This window comes from Schistocerca nitens, chromosome 8 (assembly GCF_023898315.1).
Source record: "Schistocerca nitens isolate TAMUIC-IGC-003100 chromosome 8, iqSchNite1.1, whole genome shotgun sequence".
In the NCBI taxonomy this organism is placed as follows: Eukaryota; Metazoa; Arthropoda; class Insecta; order Orthoptera; family Acrididae; genus Schistocerca; species Schistocerca nitens.
This window is the reverse complement of record NC_064621.1, coordinates 56,115,105-56,125,683: the sequence shown is the minus strand read 5'-3', so window position 1 is coordinate 56,125,683 and position 10,579 is coordinate 56,115,105.

Sequence of the window (10,579 nt, the reverse complement as noted above, 5' to 3'; positions counted from 1 at the left end):
ATGTATGCTGATTTCCTACGTAATGCTCTACCAATGTTACTACAAGATGTTTCACTGCATGACGGAATGGCGATGTACTTCCAACATGATGGATGTCCGGAACATAGCTCGAGAGCGGTTGAAGCGGTACTGGATAGCATATTTCATGACAGGTGGATTGGTCGTCGAAGCACGTTCACCGGATCTGACGTCCCCAGATTTATTTCTGTGGGGAAATTTGAACGATATTTGCTATCGTGATCCACCGACAACTCCTGACAACATGCTTCAGCGCATTGTCAATGCATGTGCGAACATTGCGGAAGGCGAACTACTCGCTGTTGAGAGGAATGACGTTACACGTATTGCCAAATGCATTGAGGTTGGCGGCCATCATTTTGCGCACTTATTTCATTAATGTGGTATTTACAGGTAATCACGCTGCAAAAGCATGCGTTCTCAGAACTGATAAATTCACAAAGGTATATGTAACACATTGGAACAACCGAAATAAAATGTTCAAACGTACCTAGGTTCTGTAATTTAATTTAAAAAGCGACCTGTTACCAACTGTTTGTCTAAAATTGTGAGCCATATGTTTGTGCCTATTACAGCGCCATCTAGCACAAAGCGAAAAAAGTGGTCCGACTAAAACATTCATATTTCTTTACGTACTACTCGAATATGTAATAAGAAATGGGGGTTCCTATTTAAAAAGACGCAGTTGATATCTGTTAGACCTATTGCAGCGCCTTCTAGCGGGCCGACCATAGCGCCATGTGGTTTCCTCCTTCAAGCTAGGCAAGCGTAGTTTCTTCTCTTGACGCTTATTTCGTGAGATATTTGGCCCACTCACGATCAATGGACCACCCTGTGTACAGCTACAGAATGTTTCAGTACAATGATCCTTGGCATTTGGGGATACTTCTAGAATATAGTCGAACCGAATAAAGAAATTAAAATTGTACAGGTTACGTGAGTTTTGAACTGATGACCCTCCATGCAACGCTGTAGGATCATAACCACTACACCACGGTGATAGCTTCTACAGCGACATTGCTCTCTCCTTACGGAAACAGCGTCTCCGTGTTACTTCGTCCTAGTCCGGGAACGAGTCATTGGTCCTGCATACTGCGAAACCTGGTGACTGATTGTCACACTGGCGGTGATCTTAGAACTTCTGTGGCCGCTACGCTCTTCCTCACCTTTCCGCTTGTTGCCTGTCCGCTTCGAATTTACCCTGGATTGCAGGATCATCATAGGGCTTCATTCGAAGGACGTGTACCGTATCTCTGATCTTCTACATCTACATCTACATTTATACTCCGCAAGCCACCCAACGGTGTGTGGCGGAGGGCACTTTACGTGCCACTGTCATTACCTCCCTTTCCTGTTCCAGTCGCGTATGGTTTGCGGGAAGAACGACTGTCTGAAAGCCTCCGTGCGCGCTCTAATCTCTCTAATTTTACATTCGTGATCTCCTCGGGAGGTATAAGTAGGGGGAAGCAATATATTCGATACCTCATCCAGAAACGCACCGTCTCGAAACCTGGCGAGCAAGCTACACCGCGATGCAGACCGCCTCTCTTGCAGAGTCTGCCACTTGAGTTTGTTAAACATCTCCGTAACGCTATCACGGTTACCAAATAACCCTGTGACGAAACGCGCCGCTCTTCTTTGGATCTTCTCTATCTCCTCCGTCAACCCGATCTGGTACGGATCCCACACTGATGAGCAATACTCAGGTATAGGTTGAACGAGTGTTTTGTAGGCCACCTCCTTTGTTGATGGACTACATTTTCTAAGCACTCTCCCAATTAATCTCAACCTGGTACCCGCCTTACCAACAATTAATTTTATATGATCATTCCACTTCAAATCGTTCCGCACGCATACTCCCAGATATTTTACAGAAGTAACTGCTACCAGTGTTTGTTCCGCTATCATATAATCATACAATAACGGATCCTTCTTTCTATGTAATCGCAATACATTACATTTGTCTATGTTAAGGGACAGTTGCCACTCCCTGCACCAAGTGCCTATCCGCTGCAGATCTTCCTGCATTTCGCTACAATTTCCTAATGCTGCAACTTCTCTGTATACTACAGCATCATCCGCGAAAAGCCGCATGGAACTTCCGACACTATCTACTAGGTCATTTATATATATTGTGAAAAGCAATGGTCCCATAACACTCCCCTGTGGCACGCCAGAGGTTACTTTAACGTCTGTAGACGTCTCTCCATTCATAACAACATGCTGTGTTCTGTTTGCTAAAAACTCTTCAATCCAGCCACACAGCTGGTCAGATATTCCGTAGGCTCTTACTTTGTTTATCAGGCGACAGTGCGGAACTGTATCGAACGGCTTCCGGAAGTCAAGAAAAATAGCATCTACCTGGGAGCCTGTATCTAATATTTTCTGGGTCTCATGAACAAATAAAGCGAGTTGGGTCTCACACGATCGCTGTTTCCGGGTCGACTTCTTCAACTTCAAAAGTAACATCAGACAACTGTCTTTCAACCTTATAAGGTCCTAAGTAGCGCCTTAGAAGCTTTTCAGAGAGACCAACCTTCCGAACAGGATTGAAGATTCAGACGAGGTCACCAGGCTGGTAGACAACAGGACGGTGCCTCGCGTCGTACCTTCGGCGATCATTTTCTTGAAGCTGCAGCGTACAGAGTCGAGCTAACTGCCAAGCTTACTCAGCTTCGGTTAACACCTGGCCGATGTAGTCGTCGTCCACGTCATCAGGATGTAACGGAAACACTGTGTCCATCGTGGTAATCGCCTCACGCCCATGCACCAGGAAAAATGGTGTAAATCCTGTACTGTCTTGTCTGGCGGTGTTGTAGGCAGCACCTCATCCCAGCTGCTCTGTTCAATATAAACGAACATTGATAGCATGTCGGCCAAGGTCTTATTAAATTATTAAGGCGTTCAGTAATCCCGTTAGTTTGTGGATGGCAGGCAGTCGTCACGTGATAAGTAATGTTGCACCGACGGTTTATCTCTGTCACAAGATTCGATTGAAAAACATTCCCTCGTTCAGTAATTAACGACCTTGGGCCACCGTGTTTTAATACTATGTCTTCCACGATGAATTTGACTACCTCGGATGCTTCGGCTGTTTTCAGGGCTTTTGTAATGGCATAGAATGTCAGATAATCAGTGCAAACAGTAATCCATCTACTGCCACTAACAATTGGAGGAGGTCAATCTCAACGCGCTGGAAAGGCGTTTCGGCTGGTGGAATTGGTATGAGTCGGCCAGGTGGTTTCTGAGGAACTACCTTTGCCCTCTGGCACTCCCGACAGTACAACACATAGCGACGGACACTCCTAAATAAACCTGGCTAGAAATATCTCTTGCGGAACTATCGTATGTCTTAATAAATCCTAAATGTCCGGCCTCAAGTTTGTCATGGAATTTCTGTACAACATCTAAGTGCATGTGCTTAGGAATTACTGGTAGCCACCTCTTTCCAAACGGATCAAAGTTTTTCTTGCAAAGTAATCCATTAACTACTTTAAATTGTACTTTCACATCCTCTGACCGATTTAAGTCGAGCACAATTTGAGATACCTTGGCGTCCTTCTCCTGCTCAGCAGAGAGATCCTGGAGTGTAGCGAGACAGTCACTATCTTCATCAAAGTGTTGATGGTCTTGCACAGGATTTCTTGAGAGACAGTCGGCATATTGGTGTTTTGTTCCACTTTCGTACACTATGGTAATGTCATACTCTTGAGGATGTAGTGTCCACATGGCGAGTTGTCCTGTTGGATCCTTAAGACCTGTCAACCAATATAGTGAATGATGGTCTAGAACAACTGTGAATGGCCTTCCATAGAGATACTGTCGAAATTGGCACATGGCCCAGAACACAGTAATCCATTCTTCTTCTGTAGGTGAGTAGTTTCTCTTGGCTTTTGTAAGTGTGCTAAAAGCATAGGCTATAACCTATTTTGCATCAGAAATTTGCACCAGAACAGCACCGATCATATACCCTCTGGCATCTGTGTGTAGTTCTGTAGGTGCTGTCTCATTATACAGACCAAGCACAGGGTCAGTAGTCAGAACTTTTCGCTTCACATCGAAAGAATCTTGTTGAGCACCACCCCAGATAAATTTAGCATCAGCTTTTAACAACACTTGGTGTGGCCTGGCTTTGATACAAATGTCTTTGATAAAACGATGGTAATAAGAACATAATCCGAGGACACTTCTCACATCTCTAATACTTTTAGGAACAGGAAATTCCGTTCCGTTATAGATCTCACCTTTTCTGGGTCTGCCGCGCACCTTCGTTTGACACAAGGTGTCCAAGTATTTTGATTTCTTTTGCTCGAAAGAGATAATTTCTTGGATTAAGTTTCAATCCCATTTGGTCTTTTTATATGTTCATCAAATGTCGCTGAGAACACTATTCTGTCAATTAAATAGCAAAGACACATCGTCCACTTCAGGTGCCTTGGGAGATTATCCATCATGGTGCTGGTGCATTACACAAATCAAAAGGCATTACAGACCCTCAGGGGTGATGAAACCAGTTTTCTCACGATCAGCCTCATCGACTTCGATTTGCCAGTATCCCGAGTGGATGTCGTGGTTGGGAAAAGCTTAGCCCACTTCGGACAATCTAGTGTATCGTCAATTCGTGGAAGAGGGTGAACATTCTTTTTAGTTATCTTATTAAGCCTCCTGTAATCAACACAAAAGCGCCTACTGCCATCCTTCTTCCTGACGAGGACCACTTGTGACCACCATGGGCTCTGCGAAGGCTGAATGATGTCATTCTTCATCGTTTTCTCTACCTCGTCGCGAATTATTCGATGTTTTGTTGGTGACACACAGAAGGCTCTCTGGCTTATTGGCTAATAGTCTCCAGTGCTAATCCGGAGCTTCACTGTAGATTTGTCTCAATTGCTCTTCACCTGGGGGTTGAAGCATTCAGAGAACTCTTCTGTTGTTCCTTAGTGAGATCTGGTGATAAACGAGCTAAAAGATCTTGTAGTGGTAGCGCTAATTTCGCCCACAGATTCGGCACGGAAGGTTTCTATGACACTCAGCTGTTCTTCAATTAACGGCTCAGCATTTGCTACGCACATGCGCCTTGGAAGGATCTGCGGTTCTCGGCGACAGTTAACTATCCACAATTCACCGAATCCTTTCTTAAACGAGACGACAGGGGCCGGGATGACCAAGTTATTCTCCAGTGGTATGCTTCTCTGACGTTACACTACAAGAGCCATGCATGGCATGACACGTGACAGTTACCTTTCTAGCGATGACTGCAGGAATGACCACTTCATCCAACACACATTGTTTCCACACACTCGGATGCTCATCTTCCTGTCCACAGATTCTCATATAATCTAGCATAATCTTCGAGCGACCACAGTGTATAATTACCTGAGAAGCTTTCAAAAAGTCCCATCTGACAATGACGTCATTATTACACTCTTGTAAGATGATGAATTCTAAGGGCTGTGTATAGCCATTTATATCCACACGAATGACACATCTTCCTGTAGGTTTTACATATTTCTCATTAGCCACGTTCAGCAGAGAGGTTTTGTTATCGACGAATACGGTTTTCTGCAATGGGTGACGGTACTCCTCCGAAATAACTGACTACGGTGCTCCAGAGTCCACAACAGCTTGGGCTGGTCGGTCAGCCATGAGGATATCGACCTATTTTCGTATTATTTTTGTAGTGATCGGCGGTGGAGGATTTTTCTCGTCAGCAGCCTCACCTCCAAGGAAGGTCGCACCATTTAGTTCTCCAGGTTGTAACGGCTATGTGATCAGCTGGAGCTTCTAAACGGCGGTGGTGACCTTGATCGGCGTGTTGGGGAAAGTCCCCTCCAGCGGCTAGCTTGCGGCGATGGTGACCTACGTCGTCCTGCACCCACATCTTCTTGTTCAGCGTCGGAGTTGGCGTCGGCTAAGATCGGTCTGCTGTCTTCTGTCGAGGGTGTCATCAAATATCCGCCACCTTTATCAACAATAGAGCACCACATGTCACGGTCGTCCACAGTGGAAACATACTGGTTGGTTATCCTGGGTCCTCCAGACGTCAGTCTTCCTTGGTGTCCATCAGGTTCCTCATGCGGCCTGGTAGGAACGTAACGTCGCCTGCGTCTCGACTTTTTCACCATTTTAAAGGGAAATGAAAGACGAGATATTGGGTTCAATGTCTGTTCCACTTCCTCCATTTTGAAGCGTCTCTGTTTTTTGCTCTCCGTGCAATCCTCTCTCACTATCCGAGGAAGAACACCTGTGGAATCGTTTCCTCCATCAAAGAGATCGATACCACGTTTGGAAGCCGTTCAAACTTCTTGCGTTTTATTAATTCTTAATGCATTGTCTCGATATACTAGCACCATTTTATGAAGTCGTCTGCTGTCGGAACCTCCTTCAGGTGTAGGGCTTGATACATGTCCTTAGCAACACCCTTCATAACATGTGCAATCTTATCTTCCTCCTTCATTCTAGGATCCACTATTTTACACAGCTCCAAGACGTCTTGAATGTAGGATGCTGAACTTTCTCTTGGACGCTGTGTCTTGCACTTTAATTTTTCTTCAACCTTTCACTTCTGTCATTGAGTGTCGCCGAAATACTTGCGCAGTTCCGCCTGGAATACTTCCCAGCTTGTGAAAGTCTCCTCGTTGTTCTCATACAATTGCTTGGCAGTGCCCTCCGAGTAGAAAAATACTTTAGCCAAACACACGGTGTCATCCTATTTGTTAAATTTGGCTATACGCACATATACCCTCAGCCACTTGTTTGTATCTTGGGCATCGTCAGCAGAGAACCCGGAAGGGAGCCTCATGTGGTGGCACACAGTTGCTGTCATCGTAACGTTCTCTTCTTCATCTGTCTCCGATAGATTGCGATCTGTTGAATACGGCCATAAATCGGGTTTCTCGCCACGTAAACGGCGGCTCTGTGGTAGCCCGTGGGAGCCACTGCGTCGTGGATAATGTGCGGTATCACAAGTTCCAATACCAGCACCTCCACCAGAATAATATCACGTAGAGGAAGGTGTAGATAGATGAATGACGAATACTAACTTCACTTAACGAAGGTTTATTCAGCACTTGCACATACAAGAGCGCGGAGCGAACTGCCTCAGGCCAGAACACATACAATTTATATACAGCTACAGAACATTCCAGTACAACGATTCTTGACGTTTTTGGATACTTCTAGAATATAGTCGAACCGAATATAGAAATTAACATTTTACAGCCCAGGTGAGTTTTCAAGTGACGACCCTCCAACCAGCAGTTTAGAATCATAACCACTACAACACGGTGCTATTTATCTTCTTCTGCGACAATATAATAGCGAGACATATATTCAAACGACAGTTAGTGTCTTACTATTCAGCCATGCCGGCATTGCGGCTATCGATATTCGTTCAGAGATGCTAACCTTTCGGCTAACCTTTCGGCACTGGTGAGTCGGTCGCGAAGTGGTGCGCCTATGAGAGGATCGACTGGTGAGCGCGAGTGAGTTTTAGTTGGGAGGGGCAGAGAAGATGGTGCGATTGTTCAAGGAGGGGAGGTAACTCGGTCCGTGAAGACGCATTGTACAGGTGTCAGTTGTAACGGCTGTGTCTTGAGGTGGTGTGAGCAGCCAAGCAGTTGGTGACTGTTAACTGATGACAATTTATTGGGAGACTGGCGACCTGCTTCTCTGATGCTGTTGGGCGATTATTTCTCCCGACTGATGAGGTGACGTCGTTCTGTTCATGTTTTTCACTGGCCATGCACTTCCTGCCTCCGGCATTGCAAGTATACCTCATCTGAGACAATTATCGAGTGCTGCCTTGTGAAAATCTGTTAGTAATCCATGTGTGGTCGAACCCTACGCAATTTTCTGCAAAATTTTGACAGAAATCCTGTTGCTTGGTGTCTAGTAACGTCGGGATTCTGCCTTACCATCCCAGCCGTTTTAAAACCGAGTGCTTAGTTTGTTACAAACAATCTTCAACTCTATGATTTGCCAAGGTATGCTAACTTCGTGAGACACTTTTGCGGAGGTTTGAATGTCGGCATCCACCAAAGGGATGATTACCGTTAGGATAAAATAACATTTGGTGTTCTTGTTTTCTTTTTATTTTTCTGGGGAATCACGTGTGGAAGTGAGATAAATCGCTTACTTAAAATATCACAATACTGACTTTGCTTAATATTTACTTGTAAGCAAAATTTAGCAGTCCCAATTTCTTTTAACTCTTGCGATACTGCTGCTATGCCTTTTTATTTAAAGTTGTTGTAAATGATTGATTTTGGTTTTATTAACATAGCACTGTTTGAGACATTTGATTGTAGCGTGTTGTTGCTGCTTCCGCACACACGGTTTGTTGGACTATAATTGTATTGTTCTACATCTGTGCCTAGGTGGTGGATCTGGGCTACATCTTTGGGTCCTCGTTTGCTCTTGAATCTGACAGAACTGAACGTTCCGTTAAGACCCAGGTGCACCCAGTAAGAGGCCTCTGACTTAACTGTCTGAGGGACAGGAGCACCCGGGAATTGAAGTGGGACACAACTACTGTACTCCGCGCCCTGGGTCGGGGCGATAAGTCGGGTCCGAACGGCAGGTGCAGTGTGAGTAGAGGAACAAAGTTCGTACCACCCCACTTTCCATTGTTGCCAAATTTATTCAAGATGGCGGCGATGACGTCATCTAAGATGGCGGCATGTAGACTTGGCAACATCGCATGACATCATCCAAGATGGCGGATTTTGGTGGGAGAATAGTCAAATTGTGCTACGTCCACCAACCTAACCTCAAGAAAAAATGGCGGAAATTTTGAATTTTGGCAGGAAAATACTCCAATTGTGCTATGTCCACTAACCTAAGCCTACAGAAGATAAAATGGCGGGAAGTTTGAATTCCAACAGGATAATGCATGCAAAACCATACTTCTCTTTATTATTATTATTCATTATTATTGATTATCATTAATTAACATTCATTATCATTTATTATTACTTATTTTCATTTATTATTATTCGTTATCATTTACTATTGTTTATTATTATTGACCTGCCTCCACTAGAATATTCCCTCTAAAATTCTAATTCCAACATGACGATGGCTGCAAAACCTTATTTTTGTTTGTTATACATTATCATTCATTATCATTTATTAACATTCATTATCATTCATTGTCATTTATTATTATTATTATCATTTACTATTATAGGCCTACCCCCACTACAAAATTGCGCCAAATTCAAATTCCAACGCATATTCTCTCGAAAACTGTACTTCTATTTATTATTATCATTTATTATTTATTCAAGATGTCCGATTCCCTCGGTGAGATAGCCATTTTCCTTACATCCATAACAAAAATCTATCACAAGTTCAAATCCCAACACCATAATTGATCACAAGTACCAACTTTTTCCATCACTTATCTTTTATTTCACTGGTAGCCTATCATAATCACATCAAATAATAAACTGCACTTATAGTAACGTAATTCACGTCCTTCGATTTGGCAGGGGGGAAGGGACTGAAGACTTTATTCCAAACAGTACGGTCACCTCTTGTTCTCCAACACAATCAGCACACACACCATTGATATTGCAGCGCAGTCACCACGATGTCCACGCTCCAACTGAATTAGTTCAAATCCTTGACACCCCCTGGCCAGCACACGGAGACACTGCCTACGCCTGTCACGTGAGGCGGCCGGCCAATAGCACGGGGTGGGGGGGGGGGAGGGGGGGGAGGCGAGCCCAGCGATCGCTCCCACGTCGTAAACATGGTTTCGCTGGACACGCTGGAACTTGTCGAGTTTGACGTCACAGAGGACCCTTGTCCGCTCACTAAGAGCATTCGTCGCCTCCGCACGTTTCCCTCCAAAACTGTCTGCCTCGGAGCTGAATCACACAACGGTCGGCCGTTTCCCTGCAACACTTTCGGCGCCACGTTCAAACCTGCGTGAGCGAGAACGCAGTGCTACACTTTTGGCGGAAAAGTTTACTCGTCAGTGGAATCCGCCATGAGTATATAACAGCACGTTTGGAACCGCACTAGAACGCCTGCTGATTGACTCGCTCTCGCGCGCGCGTAATTACTGTACAATCGTTGCGCCGCCGCCTCCCCAAAACGTGACCTCAACACAGTCGCATTCGCACCTATCACCGGAGAAATTGATATCGCCTATGCACCTTAGATTACGCTCCAAGGCAGGCCTCGCGCGCGTGCGGTCGGAGGGGAAGGGGATTCCAGAGTCTCCGGCCAAGTTCAGCTTCCGAGCGCTCGTGACAGCCGACACATGTGAAAGCTTCATTGCTCTTCTCATGTATACCGCCGGCGTCTCAGGTCTGGAGCTGCCTTCACGTCTATTCTCAGAAGAGCTCATACCTCGTTGACAAACTCGATTAACGCGGCCGGGAAAACATTTACTACTCCCGTGCAACCGAGATGGCGACGGAAAACCAAATCACTCTGATCTGCGCTGCAGACGCGTGTAATCATTGAGAACACTCTATTTATTTTTTCGAACGACCTATTTAACCACACAGTTTATCTATCACAAAACACCAATCCCAGATGTGCCCTG